This window comes from Poecile atricapillus, chromosome 33 (genome assembly GCF_030490865.1).
Source record: "Poecile atricapillus isolate bPoeAtr1 chromosome 33, bPoeAtr1.hap1, whole genome shotgun sequence".
Taxonomy (NCBI): domain Eukaryota; kingdom Metazoa; phylum Chordata; class Aves; order Passeriformes; family Paridae; genus Poecile; species Poecile atricapillus.
This window is the reverse complement of record NC_081281.1, coordinates 2,969,722-2,984,792: the sequence shown is the minus strand read 5'-3', so window position 1 is coordinate 2,984,792 and position 15,071 is coordinate 2,969,722. Positions and strand designations below refer to the sequence as shown.

The 15,071-nt window shown below is 56.7% G+C and overlaps 1 protein-coding gene across 9 annotated transcripts in view; it reads left to right on the top strand.

Annotated features, from left to right (window-relative positions):
- The first annotated feature begins 1,056 nt into the window (after positions 1–1,056).
- The window catches only part of MEF2D (myocyte enhancer factor 2D), an 80,509-nt gene continuing 66,494 nt past the window's right edge, over positions 1,057–15,071 (top strand). For 6 of the 9 annotated variants that reach the window (XM_058860809.1, XM_058860806.1, XM_058860807.1 and 3 more), the window contains exon 1: positions 1,492–1,598. The gene's annotated coding sequence lies outside the window, so the exon portion shown is untranslated. Of the gene's footprint in view, positions 1,152–1,491; positions 1,604–15,071 lie in introns of those variants that run through there. The other 3 variants (XM_058860798.1, XM_058860802.1, XM_058860799.1) reach the window with 3 other exon arrangements.

The window sequence follows — 15,071 nt, the reverse complement described above, 5'->3', positions numbered from 1 at the left end:
GCCTGCCCAGGCCCGCCGTGCCACATGTGTTCCTGGGAAAGGAAAGCCTGTGCCCCATGCTGACCCCCAGCCCTGCCATATGGCACTCCTCCAGCATTCCCAGCAGCGGGAGAGCTCATCCAGCGGGATCACCAGCTCCCACCACGCCACTCAGTGCAGAGCTGGGGTGTAGGTGGGTGGTCTGCCTCCCCCCAGCCCCAAGGATGCTTGTGCCCACCGCCGATACTGCTCTGAGACACGGACACAGTGGTGAGACAGGAGCAGAACCAGTTACCTAACCCCCTAAAAAAACAGATCCCTGCCCCAATTCACAGCCCCAAACTGTCCTGGCACAGAGGTGGGAGTCACTGTTTGACCTGTTGGGTTTCTTGTGGGTAGCACAGAGCGATTTCTCTGGGTTGCAGCTACTTTAGGAGCTGGCAGTGTAGAGCCCCAGCTTGGAGCAGGGTCTGGATGCTGTGAGGAGCACAGCGAGCCCGGTGCCGGTGCCATGTGCTCGGCTGAGGATCCGAAGGGCCGGGTTAGGGCTGGGAACTCCGGGAGCCCAGTGCAGCCCCTGGGCTGTGTCCGGACAGCGTTGCACCCACGAGGGCTCCGTGCCGGACACAGGACTGGGACCTTCACGGGCAGCTGGTGTCGCCTGTGTAGCTTTAGGGACGCTCGGGCCCTACAGACACACTGTCCTGAGCCCGACCCCCCATGGAAGCCGGGGCAGAACCCACCGTGCCCCCATCACCCCGGGGCAGCAGCTCCGGCCGCGGGGCCGGCCCAGACGTTCCTGCCCACCCTGGGGAACACGAGTGGGACCAGGCCAGACCCCGAGAGGGGAGATCCCGGCTCAGCACACCCCGCCGCCGGCTACGATTCCCCCCGGCCGGCTCATTGCACCCTCGGGCCTGGCTCGGCCCCCGGCTCAGCCCCGCTAGGCCCCGGTTCCCCCCCCCGGCTCGGCCCCGGTTCCCCCCCCGGCTCAGCCCCGGCTCGGCCCCGGTCCCACCCCGTCCCCCCCGGCCGCGCTCGCTCCCCCCCGCCGCGGCCATTGGCCGCCCGCGCCGCCGCCGCCGCCCCTGACGCTGGGCCGGGCCCGGCCATGGTCGCTCCCCGCCGGCTCCGCCGCAGCCCCGGCAGCGGCCGGTCCGCGCCCCGCTCAGGTGGGTCCCTCCCGCTCTCGCGCTTCTTCGCCGTCGGCTTTTTCCCCTTCTTCTAATTGTTATTTTTAATTATTTTTTGATTTCTTTGAACGTTTCGCGATTCTGGCGCGACTTCCGAGAACGCCACCCTTCCCCCCCACCCCCCTTTCCCCGGGCGGCCTTAGGGGGGGCGCGGAGCCCCGCTGCTCCCGGCTGTGTTTGGGGTGGGGGGAGCGGAGGGACCCCCCGAGTCCCGCTCCGCTCGGAGCCGCCCCGAGGCGCGGGGATGGGCGGGGGCGGGAGCAGCGGCGGCGGCGGCGGCAGCGGCACATCCTCCCCCCGCGCCCCCCTCCTCCCTCCTCCCCCCTCGGCTTCAAAACAAACCGTCACCAAAATGGTGCAGAGGTGAAGGAGGGAGCGGGAGGAAGGGGAAGAGGTGGCGGCTCGGCCTGGGCGCTGCGAGGACAGGTGAGGTGAGGGCGGCGCGGGACGCGGGACAGACACGGGGGGACGCGGGACACACACGGGGGGACGCGGGACACACACGGGGGGACGCGGGACACACACGGGGGGACGCGGGTGCCGGGTGCGGCACACAGGGATGGTCCCGCTGGGTGCTGGCGGTGGGATGGGGGCAGCGCTGGCGGTGCCCACCCCGCTCGGGGGCGGCGGGACCCCGGTGGTGACAGACCGAGAGCCCACCCGCGACACTGCGTCCACTCCCCAGTGAGACCCGCTGCGGCCTGGCGGGAGCCAGGGAGAAGCAGGGCCCAGTGGATTTCGGGGGCCGCGGGGTGCCCTCCCTGGCAGGACATAGGGTGATGACATGGGGACTGTGGGGGGACCCGCCGGCGAGGCTCCGGGTGCCGATGGGGGCTGCGGTTTGATTGGCAAGAGCAGATTTTGGGAGAGCCGGCGGTAAATCGAGTCCTGGAGTGTCCATGCCTTGGCCGTGCGCCGGCTCCGGAGCCGACAGCTGGGATTGTTTGTCCGGGGGGGGCTCAGTGCCTCTGCTCCATCCGACGGCGGCCGGAGCCGGGTATCGTGGTGGGTCCGAACCGCGTCACTGCTGCCGCTGCCTCCGCGGGGACCGAGCGCTTCCTTGGCCGGAGGGACCGGCGATGCTGAGCAGGGATGCGGTGACAGGGCATCCGGCATCTGCGGCTGTTCGGCATCTGTGACGCCGGTTCGCCCGCAGCTTATCCCTTCCCTGCAGCTCCCAAAGCCCTTTGGCTTTGTGGTTGGTTTTTATTTTTTATTTATTTTCCTTTTGTCCCCTGACACACCAGAGCAGCACACGGTCACATGTTTGCCACACACGCAGCTGTTTCCCCTGCACCCCTGGAGCCCTTTAGTACCCCCAGCTCTGCACGGCCACCAGCTGGGCTGTCCCCTCCTCTTCATCCTCCACAAGTGTCGGAGCTGCCATGCGGTTTTGGCTGGTGACTCCCCCTTGCTGTGGGCAGGGGTCTGGGTAGGGACAGAGACACACCTGTGCTGGTGCAAATTCCCCTGGCACTTCAGCTCAGCACCTCTGCCTGCTCCCACCCTGGGAAGGCCTGATCCTGTCCCTCCAAAGCCCCTTCTCCTGCACTGTGTGGCTGTATGTGGATTTTTCGGCTGGTGTTGTTGTACCGAGGTGGGTGTTCTCAAACCACTGTCCCAGGACAGCCATCCTGAAATCCTGCTGCTTGAGGGGGAATGGGCTCAGAGGATGCTCATCAGGCCAGGGGTGCAGGTTTTGGGTGTAGGTAAGGGTTATTCTGGTTATGTTCTTTCCTTCCCTTAGCTGATTTGGTGCTGATAGCCCTGGCCTGGGAGCACTGAGCTGCCCCTGTCTCTTTGGAGCTCCAAAGTGAGCTGCTTGCCCTCCCCACAGGATCACTGCCATGGGCTCCTGAAGGTCACAGACCTCTGAATGGGCCTCATGGATTCTCCTTTCCACCCCCACCACCTTGCCCTTCAGCCCCTGCAGTTGTCGCGGCGTTGCCGAGCTGAGGTATCTGCACTTGTGCCGGCTCCGAGCAGGTGGCCGATGTCCCCGCAGCGGTGGGGGCCGCTGCTCGGGTTTCGCTGGTGCCTCGGCCACAGCAGAGATTTAACGTGCTCATGTTGAAGGGGCATTAGCTCCCGTGTCAGGTGGCTCGGGGCTTCCACCCCTGCCCGGGCTCTCCCCCGGCACAAACCGGCTCGGGGGCTCCTCATGCTGAGTGGTCACGTCCCTGTGTGTGCTCAGTCCTGCTGGGGGGCTCTTGGGACCTTGGGAAGTGCTGGCTTTGTCAGTAGGTGACCTTGGGCACGTCCCTTTGCTTCCCCATGCTTTGGTGTTGTTCTTGGAATGGGGGAGGTGGTTAATGTGTTTAATCCCCCCCTCCTCACTGCTGTGGGGCTCCTGGCTCCTCTTGGGAAGTGCAGCTGCAGAGCTGGAAAGGGCTGTTGCTATTTCGTGCTGTCCCCGAGCGGGCAGGGCAGAGGCAGGGACGGTGCTGGAGTCACCCAGGGTGTATTTTTCCCAGGCTGCCAAGTGAAACAAGTGGGGTCTGAGTCTCATTTAATGCTGCAGCCCTTTACTGTGACTCTGGCAACATAAAGGAGCCTAAATATGGTCATAAACTGCATCCACTTCAAGGTCCCTTCGTGCTGCCAGGGCAGCCTCACAGCGGCTTTGTGAGAGGGAGAACAAAGCCGAAAGTGTCGGATGAAAAGTACGGGAGCGGGACCCAGCTGCCGCGGTGCTGGTGTGTGCCGGGAGCCGGTGCCGGCAGCTGCCTGCCAGGGAGGTGTGGATGCTGCTGCAGGCCCTGGCTCACGAGGGAAGGATGGGCATGAGGCTGGGGGGAGATGCTGCTTGGCACATCCTGAAGGAACAGGAGGGCTTCAGCTAGGTGTGGAGGGCTCAGCTACAAGCTATCATCTGGCAGCCTGCGCGAGTCATTTGAACCTAAAAGAGCATCTGTGGTGAGGGGCAGAAATTGCTTTTCCCTCTTTTTTTTTTTCCAAGCCAGAGTGCTTCCCTGGGTCAGGTTGGCAGTGCCTGGAGTGTGTTGGGAGGAACCTGCCGTGGGGTGCTGCGAGGCATCTCTCTGTGATGGATTGCAGGGACGTGGCTGTTCTGGGAATGAAGGGGAAAGAGGGAGAGGGGTGTGGGTTGCTGACATTGAATCCGTTCCCCCGGAGCAATGCTGCCCCACTGGGTGCCCCCATCAGTGGTGGTGGGATGCCATGTGGAGCTGGCCTGGAAGGTGGTGCCTGAGGCTCAGAACTGAGCAGGCAGCATCCCGTTAAATCCTGTTAATACCCAGGAGTGCACACGGAGGTGACCCATGGCACGGTGAGCTGTGCAGGCAGCGATGGGGCTGCCATGTCGATGCTGTGCCGGACTTCCCCATCTGCAAGCAGAGCTAAAAATATCCCCCTGCCTCGCCCCGCCGCTGTCCCATCTGTTCAGAGGGTGAACTCCTCGGGCCAGGGGCTCTTTCTTATTTTTATCGCTATTTTGGCAGTTCCTGGAGGCTGAGCCATCCCGAGTTCAGAGGTGACTCTATTGTAGATGACAGTCCTGCTCCCGGGAAGGTTCAGCTCTGCCGCTGAGCCCGACGCGGTGAGCAGAAAGCAAGTGAGGAGGAGGAAGGGGAGGAGGAGGAAGGCTGTGGAGGCACGGAAAAGTGTGCTGGTGAAGCACCCCTGGCTGTGCTTGCCCTCCCTGTGCCAGCAGGACTGTGGGGTGCGTTGCCCCCTTAGCTCCCTCCAGCACTGTCTGGGATTTCACCACTCGATGTGACTCTCGGGTTTGGTTTTGTTTTTGCCTTTCCTTTTTTCCTCTAATTAGAGAAGCTCTCAATAAAAAGCTGAGATTTGTTAATCACTTTGTTTGATCAGAGCTCAGGCACTGCTGAAGACCTCTAGGTTTTTCCCTCTGCCTGTGTGAGCAGCAGTTTGCTTTTGCTTTCAAGATGGATCTCGCCGTCTGCCTGCCAGCAGCTCTGCCTCCCCGGATCTGTCGGTTTGCATCTTGCACTCCACTTTGCTTTGCTTGTGGTTCTTTAATTTTTCCTTTCTCCTCACTCTTGGTGTCTCCCTGCTGTAGCTCCCCACTGCTTGCAAAACAGACAAGAGCCTGCATCCTTTAAAAAATCCTATAAAAGGTGCCCACTTGGAGAGCAAAGGTTTGATAAATACTCCAATTTGGAGTGATTTATTTTGGGGGTGGGGTCTAGGTTTGCTTTCTCTTAAATGGGGGTTCAAAAGATGAAGGACTTGGGTCTCTAAGCTGCATGGGAACAGTTTTTTGGGGAAACTTGGCCTGTTTTCATGTGGGTCACGACAAGGCTGGGGGGGATACAGCAGCTGCTCCACAATTCCCAGGCTGCTTCTGAGCTCTGGGTGAGCACCTTCCCCTATATAAAAGGGGGCAATGAGATGAGGTGCATGCAATGGTGGTGGGTCCTTGCTGCCACCATCTGTGTCACCCAGAGGGGCCTGGTCACGGTGACATGTGCTGGTTGTGTTGACTGCTGGAATGCTGGAAGCTGGGTACTGCCATGGTGCCCAGTGGGACTTTAAATATCTTCGTGGTCCTCAGGTCCCCGGTGGAGCGGGCGTACGGTGCTGCTGGTTTGCTGCATGGTGAGAGGTGCTGGAAGGGTGGGATGATGCCTGTGCTGGGATGTGTCAGGCTCCTGTCACCACCCAGGAGCCACCGTGGTGTCCCATCCCGAAGCAGCCGGACCAGACTGTGCCGGGGCCGCACGTTTCACTCTTGGTGCCGAGCAGGACACGTAGGATTTCCCAGCCTGCAATTAGCCCTCGGTTTTCCCGGAGCTGGCACGAGGCCCTGTGCATGGAGGGGGTCGGCAGCCCCCGTGGCCCGACCCTCCTTGCTTTAAGTGAGCAGCCGTAGCTGGAGTGCAGAGGTGGGGAGCTGAGCCCCTGCCATCAGCTGTGCCCTGGCAGCCCAATCCTGCTGGCACAGAGGCTCAAGGTCAAAGCTGGGCACAGTGGCTTTGGGCCGCCGCTGGGCATGAGCCGGCGCAGGGTGGAAGCACTCCCACCTCCTGTCCTGAGTCAGTGGTGGTTGGGGTTGGAAAGGGGGTAATTAAATGACCTATTTCTGGGCAGGGAGGAAGAGGAGGAGGAGGAGGAATTGTTTCTCTTTCCAGAGCTTCAAACAGCTTCCTGCAAGCGTCCGGCACAGAGCCCAAACCGCTTCCAGGAGGAGGTGCCTGCAGCCCCCCCAGCTGGGGTGCTTGGGGCATGGGTGGGGAGCTGGGGGCTGTGGGGAAGGGTGAACTCCCACTGAAGCACTGCTGTTGCATCAGCCTTTTTTATTTGGAAGGAGGCAGGACAAATCCATGGCTTCCGAATTATTTTTTTCCTGTTTTTTCCATCCCCAAAAAGTAGTAATGAGATTTGGGAAGTGGCACCTGCCTGTGGGGCCAGGTCCCTGACCCGAGCCGAGCCCACCCCAGGGCTGCCAAGGCATCAGCTTAGGATTCCAAGTGGGATTCCACCTTCTCCTCTCTCCTCCTTCTGCCACAGGGGGATTATCAGCATCTCCTTTGGGATGGATCCTGCAGCTCACTGCCCTGGGTGCTGGGGCCATGGGCCTGGAGGTACCTGCTCCAGAGGGTGTGGTGGAGCTTCAGGTGCAAGGTGTTATTGATAGGTACAAGCAGTGGTTATAAATAGTCCTGCTTGGAAGTTTTCATCTTCTTTTTAAATGGAAGTGCCTTTTGGAACAAAGTGACTTTCTTCCATCCTTTTCAAAAAAGCATCTTTTTTCTTTTCTTATTTTGAAGATAAATTTTTTCTTTTTACTCTTAAATTTTTTCCTTTCTAGTTATTGGAAGACTTCAGGGAAAAATTGCTAGGCGCCATACCCAGGAACACATCCCATGTTGTGCAGGTGGGGAAAATATGTGGGGTCAGATTCATCTGGTTTGGTTTTCCTTAAAGAAGAAATTGAGAATTGGAAATGTTCATGGTATCAGTGAGAATTTTCTATCAAAGCAGACAAAATCTGAGGGGCTGAACAAAACAGAGGTTGCTTAAACCTGCTGCATCAAGTGTAAAAAAAAATGTAAGTTAAAGAAATTAATTGGATAAAGAACTTCTGTTCAGTAAAATACTGGCAACGTTTCTGAGTTTCTGTCTGGAATTTTTCAGTTGTAAAACCTGAAATCCTCTCCCACCCCTAGCAGTAACCTTGAGACATGGTGCTGGAACAGGAGTTTCCACTGGCAGGGAAGAAAAAAATTGAAATAGAGAACGTGGACAAATTATTTTGACCGACCAGCCTTTTTTTATTTTGCATGGGCAGTCACTGAGACCATCCTGCCCCACTGTGCTCAGTGCTGGGAGCAGGAGATAAAGTGCTGTGATGAGGGGCTGGGACAGGGAATGGCAGGGATCAGGCTCCAGGCATGGCTGCTCTTGGTCCATGGTGGCATCCATGGGGAAGGACCTTCTGCAAGCTTGGGACGGCCAAGAAATGGGTGTTTTCCACCCATTTTGGGTGTACAGAGGCAGAGAGTGGCTGTGTGTTTGTGTAACTATAGGTGAGGCTGAGCTGTTGTCCTTTGTCTAAATATTGTGATAAATGTCCCCGTGGAGCTGGTACCCACAGGCTTCTTGCTGGCATCTGAGCAAGCTGCCAGCCCCAGGAGGAGCAGCCCGCTTCGTTGGAATTCCAGTGGCTGGGAATGGAGTCCATCCCTGGCTGTGGCATCCTGTGGCACCTCCTCTAGGTGGGGACCCTGATGCTGCTGGGCTTGGTGATGGGTGCCAGGTTGGAGTGGCTGAAGACCCCACAGCTTGTTAAAATCGCGGTGTTGCTGGAGCCTGGCTCTGCCACAAGCACCCTCCTCCTGCTGGGAACCATGTGCGGATTTTTGGCCTTTAGAATTGCCCTGCAGGGAGCTCTGGCTTTGGCTCTGTCGGACACGGAGCCTGACATGGGGTGCTTGGACTGTTTCAGAACTTGCTGGAAGAACCATGGGGGAAAGGAAAGTGTTTGTGTGTCACTGAGTGTCTCTGGTGCTGGCACCACTGGGGAGGTCGTGGAAGTGAGGAGTTGCCTCTAGGCACAGTTATCACAGACTCATGGAATGGTTCAGGTGGGAAGGGACCTTTAAAATCATCTCATTCCAACCCTCGGGTTTATCCCAGGAGATAAACCACATATTCCCTGGAGACACATCTCTGCCCCTAGGATAACCCTGCAGTAGCAGCAAATTTATTTCAATAACTGGAGCAGGATGTGGAAGGGTAGGGTGAAGGAAGGGCTTGCTTGGACGTGAGCTTGGGGCAGTTTTTCCTCGAGTATTCCAGTGTGGAGCAGCACTTGGGATCACACGGACAGTGTGTGCATGCCAGCTCTCCTCTGAGAGCGTGGAGAAATGTCCATGGGGAAGGGCTCAGGGGCTTGGGATACAGCCAAAGTCAGGCCTCATCTCCAGCTTCATCCCCTGGGGGATGCTTTCCCAGAGAGCTCCATGTGCCACTGGACATCCTGCTTTGCATGACTGAGGAGGATTTGACGCCTCATCTCCAGGGTTTTAAGCACAGGGATCAATCACGGATCCATCCGGATCCATCCTCAACCTTCCCTGACTCGGCACGGCCGTCCTTCCCACGCGCCGGCAACGAGCCGCCGGGAAAACTAGCACCTCTCGGCTCGCTGGATCAAAAATATCCCCAGTCCTGCGTGGATGCCGCTGCCAAGATGGGGAGCGGAGCCGGCGCTACCTCTTAGCAGAAATCTGTCGCCTTGCTCGGCAGTGGGGAGGCTGGGAGGGAGGCTGGGAGGGAGGCTGGGATCTGCGGAGCGCCGAGCCCCAGCGCTTTCGAAAATAGAAGCAGAACAAATGGTTGGAGCAAGATGCTGGTGGTGAAGGCAGCCAAGGCCTCTTCCTGCGGCAGCTGGTGGCTGCTTCTTGCTCCTCCATCAATCCTTTCCCCAGAGCTGGCGTTTCCTTGCGGGGAGGGGAGAGGTGAACATCTGGCTCTTGGGGCGGCCTGGGGCGCGGCGATGCTTTATTGGGGTTGGTGTTACGCCGCGGGGTTTTGGTACCGTTCAGCTTTGAGCTGTGAGGATGGCAGGGCAGGAGGGGATTCAGTCGGTGTGAGAAAAGGAGATGGGGAATCGGGAGGTGCCAGTTCCTGAAGGGATTTTATCCCAAAAGAATGGGACAGGTGCTGGGTACGGTGTGGCAGCAGGTGCTGACCGGGTGTCAGACAGCTGAGCACAGACGTGCTCCCACGGGAGGGGTGGGGATCCCAGTGGGGTGAGTTCCTGGTTGTTCCTGAGGGTCCTGGGGGTGGTGGGAGCTGCATTCAGGTGCTGCTGGGGAAGGGCCAAGGGCTGGGTTCCTCACCTCCTGCTTTCCCTTTGGGGATGAAGCCGCTCGTCCTCGCACCAGCCACTGACACCCAGGAGAGGAAAATGGAGAGCCCAGCTCTCAACACAGATTGAGAGACTGGAAAAATTCTGCTAGCTGCCCTCAGGTCTTTCAGCTTTTGGGCCAGATGTGAGCGTGTGCTTTAGCGAGCAGGATTTCACACCTGCCTTTGTGCTGGAGAGAGCGGCTCCAGCTGGACTGGGTGGAAGTGGGAAGGTTGGGAAGATTCTTTCCTTACGGGAGGATGTTCTTGCCTTGTCCTTTCCACTGGAGAGGACCAGCCATGGCGAGCTCAGCATCTGCCTGGGTGACCTTCAGTGCCTTTGCTTGGCGAGAGGATGCTTTGCATGTCCTCTCCCCTGCCAGCAGCACTTGCACCAAGCATCGAGCATAGGGGTCTTTTTGTTATGCAAATGCAGCTTTGGTTTTAGTTTCTCAGAGATAAATACCTTTGAGGCTAAATTTGGAGCTCGGGGCACTGCTGAAAGCGCCCTGATGGCCCAAGGCCTGACAGGTCAGATGCTGAAGGTGGTAATTTGGGGGTTTGGCTCCCCTTTGGGCATGGAAACAAAACAGTCACAATATTTTTTCCACTGGGGTTATAGGAGATTTTTTGCAGCGAGGAACAAGCGCATTGAGTCCTGTTGGGGGGGTCCTTGGAACCTGCTGCCACTCTGCACCTGGAGTTCCCACTTTTGCAGTGATGTGCTTTGGTTTTATTTAGTCTTTCAAAGCTCAGGAGGCTCTTTTGTCCCAGCTGCCCTTCGAGGATCCCCCCTGGGCTCTGCCCAGGCACAGGGCTCCGGTGCAGGACTGAGACAGTGATGTCTCAGTGCCCCTGACTCTGGCCACCTGGGTTTTGTGGTCAGGATGTCTCTCCCACCCCTCAGAGAGGCTGATGGGTGCAGGCTGCATGGCCAGGGGACACGGTGCCAAGTGCCAGAGCTTTTTCTTACCTCCCCACTTGCGCGTGGTGCGGGGCTGGCATCCCCCGGGGCAGTCTGGCTTCCTTTGGGACCCCGTGAGTCCCTGAGCCTGTCTCTCTTGTGATGGGGTCATGGGCTGTTGCTCTGGCTTTGGGCAGAGGTGTTTGTGTATGATCTTATTTTTATTTGTGCGTCTTTCGGAAATTTTTCGTCACAGCAGGTGCCGGTTCAGTGCCCGGCAGTGGGGCGGGAAGGGGTGCGAGCGGGGTGGAAACGTGGCTAAAACTGCTTTGGCTTCTGTTCGTGCAGTTTTGCTATTTCTGTGCAACAGGAGAGCTTGAGGTCCCTGGGGTCTGGGGGGTTCTTGGTTCATCCCTCCTGTAGGGTCACAGGTCATCTACCAGCATGAAAACTCACAGACACAGCCCAGGGGCTCTCTGGGGCTGAACCAAGGTGGTGTGAATTAAGAACACCCAGAGGTGTTTCATACCCTTGCAAAAACACGGGCAGTGTGGGTTTTATTCCTGCTGAGAGCTGGACAGGAACCCTGGGATCACATCCTCCTGATGGGATACCTTGGGCACCTGCTATGGGCAAAGCAGGCAGAAAGGAAAGATGGGAGGAAATAGAGGTAAAAAGGTGGAGGGCAGGTTTTTTGGAGCTGCTTCTTTGCAAAGTTTTGGCATTGGCTGGGTGCTGAGCCAAATGGCCCAACAATCACCTGAAAAAAAACCCCAAAATCACCCAAAATGGGCTTTGGCAACCCTAAAAACCCTGAAAGTCCCCATAATTGCCTGCAAAATTATTCAGGAATTGCCCCAAAAAAACCTCCCAAATCACCCGTAAATAGCCCCAAAATCCCCCAGAGTCACTCGAAATCAACCCAAAAACCTCCAAATTCAGACCAAATACACTCTAAAATCTTCTGAAATCAACCCAAAATCAGCTTCGTCACCCCAAAAAAAACCCCACATTGTCCCAAAAGCCCCCATAAACTCACAAATTGCTCCCAAACTTCAAAATCGCCCCCCAAACCCTCACAATCATCTGAAATCACCCCAACATCTGCTCCAAAATCACCCCCTGAATAACCAAAATCGCCCCAAAGACCTCCAGAATTGCCCCAAATCACCCCACAATCGGTTGAGGCCACCCCAAACCAGGGTGTTCCTGCTCAGGGCTGCCTCGGGTTCTGTGGGGTTTTCTGGGGGATTTAGGGCTTGTGGCTGTGTCCTGGCAGGGTGGCCCCAAAGCCCTGCAGGGTCTGAGGTACCCATGCCCAGGGAAGCTGCTGCCCCAGCCATGCCCAAAGTGGCCAAGGGACAGGAGCAGGTCTCCATTCCAGGGAGGAGAAGGTTCCAGGTAAACCTTAGAGCCATTTCCAGTGCCTAAAGGGCTCCAAGAGAGCTGGAGATGACTTTGGACAAGGGCCTGGAATGACAGGACAAGGGGGGAATGGCTTCACTCTGGCGGAAAGCAGGGTTAGGTGGGATATTGGGAAGAATTTCCTCCCTCTGAGGGTGGTAAGGCCCTGGCAGAGGTTGCCTGGCCAGGCTGGACAGGGCTTGGAGCAATGTGGTCTACTGGAAGGTGTCCCTGACCATGGCAGGGGGTAGAACAAGACCATCTTTATGGTCCTTTCCATCCCAAACCATTCCATGATTCCATGATCCCCTGCATGCCTTCAGCTGTGACATGGCCCTGCTCCACCAGCCCCTGCTGCTGAAGCCAAGGTGCTGCTTTGGTTCTTTTTTCTTTTTTTTTTTTTAAATCCTTTTTTTCCCTAAATGCATTACCAGTGCAGCTCATCCATATTTCCACCACCTTCTCCCTCCTGTTCTCGCGCTGAAGTCTATAATGCTGAAATTATAGCATCCCCCTCGTCACCATGGCAACGTTCAGGGATGTATTTAAAAAAAAAAAAAGACCAGAAGCCCTCCAAGGATTATGACTTCAGTGAGGGATCAGGCTGGAGGGGAATCTGGGTCACGGCTGGAGCAGGCTTTTCTTCCAGCCTGTCTTCAGTAATTCCCCTCACGGCGCCCGGGGCCACGGCAGGGCAGGGCAGGGCAGAGCTGCTGCTGGCACCCATGGGTGCCCTTGAGGGGGTCCAGCTGCTCTGGGAGGTGCTGCCTCCCTCTATACGAGATTGCTTTTTGCCCATGTACACTCTGGGAAAGAGCATCCTCTGCAAGCTCGGTATTCCCACCCAAAACTGAGGTGTTTTAACCAAGCTTTTCTGATTCCCGAACGCGTGGTGCCTTCAGGAGTGCCAGAGCCTCGCTCCCCCTCCACCCCGCTTTGTGCAAGCTTTCTCTCTCATCCCCCAAAATAAACAGGACTTTTATATATATATTTTTTTACTCCTCTTCTTCTTTTAATTTTTTTTTCCTCCCTTTTTCCACACCCCCAGAGCCGCTGTTGCTGGTGGCAGGGAGCCCAGACTCTGTAGGAACTCAGAAATGCTGTGAATCCAAGCCCTGGCTGCCCTCTCAGTTTCGCAATCCTTTGGAAGGGGGGAGAGAGAAGGAATAAAATGGGAGGGGATTTTTTTTTTCTTTATTAGAGATTTATAGACTTTCCCACCAGTAGGGACAAGGAGCTGGAGCCGAGCGGCCAATTTCCTACAGTAAGTTTCCAACACTGCTCCTCTCTGGCCTCTGCAAAACCCTCTGCAGCCTCGCCTGTGGTGGGTTGGGTTGGTTAAATTTTTGGAAAACCATCGGAAATGCTGGTGGGGAGGTTGGCAGGGTGAGGGGCGGCTGGTGTAGGGGGTGGTGGTGCGGCTCAGTGGGCTGAGCACCTCCCATGGGCTAGGTGATGCTAAGGGCTGGGAAAAACCAGCTCAGGTGGTGTTTTTGAGCTGTTAAAGCCTTTTTTCTACCTGTTTTTTGGTTGCATGTGAACCCTTTTGGCTTGGGCTTCGTGGTGGTGCCGTGGTAGCTGCTGGTGGCTGCTGGTCCCTCCAGCCAGGCTCGGTGCTGCTGGGGCACATTCCCTGCTGCCCTCATCCCCCTCAGCCATTTGGCCTCTCGAGGTTTGTGGTCCATTTATTTTTAGGTAATTGCAGTGTCCGGGCGCTGGAGAGGCCGCTGGGTACCACGCAGCCGGACAAGGGAGGGGTTTGTTGGCCAGTGTATTTTAAGCAGTTGGTTACTTACAGGCAAGAGCTTGTCCAGCTCCTTGCACTTGTGGAGGGGCCCAGCCAGTGCCACGGTGGCTCCTGTCCCCACAGATGCTGCTTTACCCGTGCCTGGTGCTGGACATGGGGCAGGGTGCGAGGGTCCAGCTCCTGGCCCTTCTCTGCACCCTCGTGCAGGATCTGACCCTCTGCCAGTGCTCCTGCTGGAAGAAAAAAATCCTCCCTTAAGCTGTGCCTGGATGAGATCTGAGTGCTGGCAGCTCTGCTCCCAGTATCCAGTGATTAATGGGATTAAATTGGTGCCCCTAGTGAGTTTTTTTTATTTTGCATTTGGTTTTCTCAAGACTTTTTAAGCGGGGGGAGGCCGGGGCCATGTCGCACTGAGATCTGATTAGATAAGGGAGAGCTGCCTGTGAACAAAATTCCTACCGGATAATTATTTATACCTCCATGTGCGTCACTAATAAACATCTGGATCTGCTCCAAACATCTTCATTTGATTTGTTTTGTAGTCTCTCAACAGGGATGTTTCTCAGCTCCCCACCTCCCTCTTGTCGCGTGGCTTTTGGCTGAAATGAGGGCTGGGTTTGAGCAGTCGCCCCACTGCTCATGGGCCGAGCAGCAGCCTTGCTTGCCCTTTTCCCCCTGGGCATTAGCACTCTTGGGGCTGCTTTAGCAAATTCCCACTCCTGGATTCCTGTGATGGGGTGACAGTCACATTGCCCTTTCTCAGGAGGAGAAAATTTGTGGTGTTGGTGGTTGCAGAAAAAAATATGAGTGGTCAAAACAAGCCAAAAAGCAACCCCAGATGTGTTGCCTTCTATTTTAAACATCCTCGTTTGATTTGGGGGCGAACCAGACTCCTGACCTTTTGGAGCACGTGGGGCTGGCAGTCACGCCAAGCTCTCCCAGGCCAGGGCTGACTTCTTGCTCTGTTTGTGTAGAGCCAAGAAATTACTATTAATAACTTTCCCTGAATGAGAGTTGAGTACCTGCTTCCCTGGGGCTCCTTGGAAGGCTCCGGCTCTGGCGGATAACATCAACAGTCATTATGAACGGGACTAAGAGCATCGGGCGCAGCTGGGATGCAGATGGGAAGGGACTGGTGTGGGAGGGGAGAGATGAAGGAAGCCTCTGGCTGGCTGTGGAGCGCCTTGGGCAGGGCTTGCAGGCGCCACGAGCCATTTTTTGTGTGTTCCTCCATCCTTTTTACAGCCCTGGCCCCTCTTTGCACGAATGCGATGCGAAAACCATCCTGAGTTGCTGGAGCCAGCAGCGAATGCCGGCTCTACCCGTGTTGTCTGTAATCTGTGTCTCACCTCCGCTGGGCTCTCAGGAAAATATTAAATAAATAAAAAAGTTTCAGTCCTGCACCCAGCCTTAATCTCTTTAAACTGTATTTTGCTAATCCTTCATTAGGATCTCATTGTGAGCTTGTTATCCCGTTAGGGCTGAGCCGTGCGTGGCGGCGCCC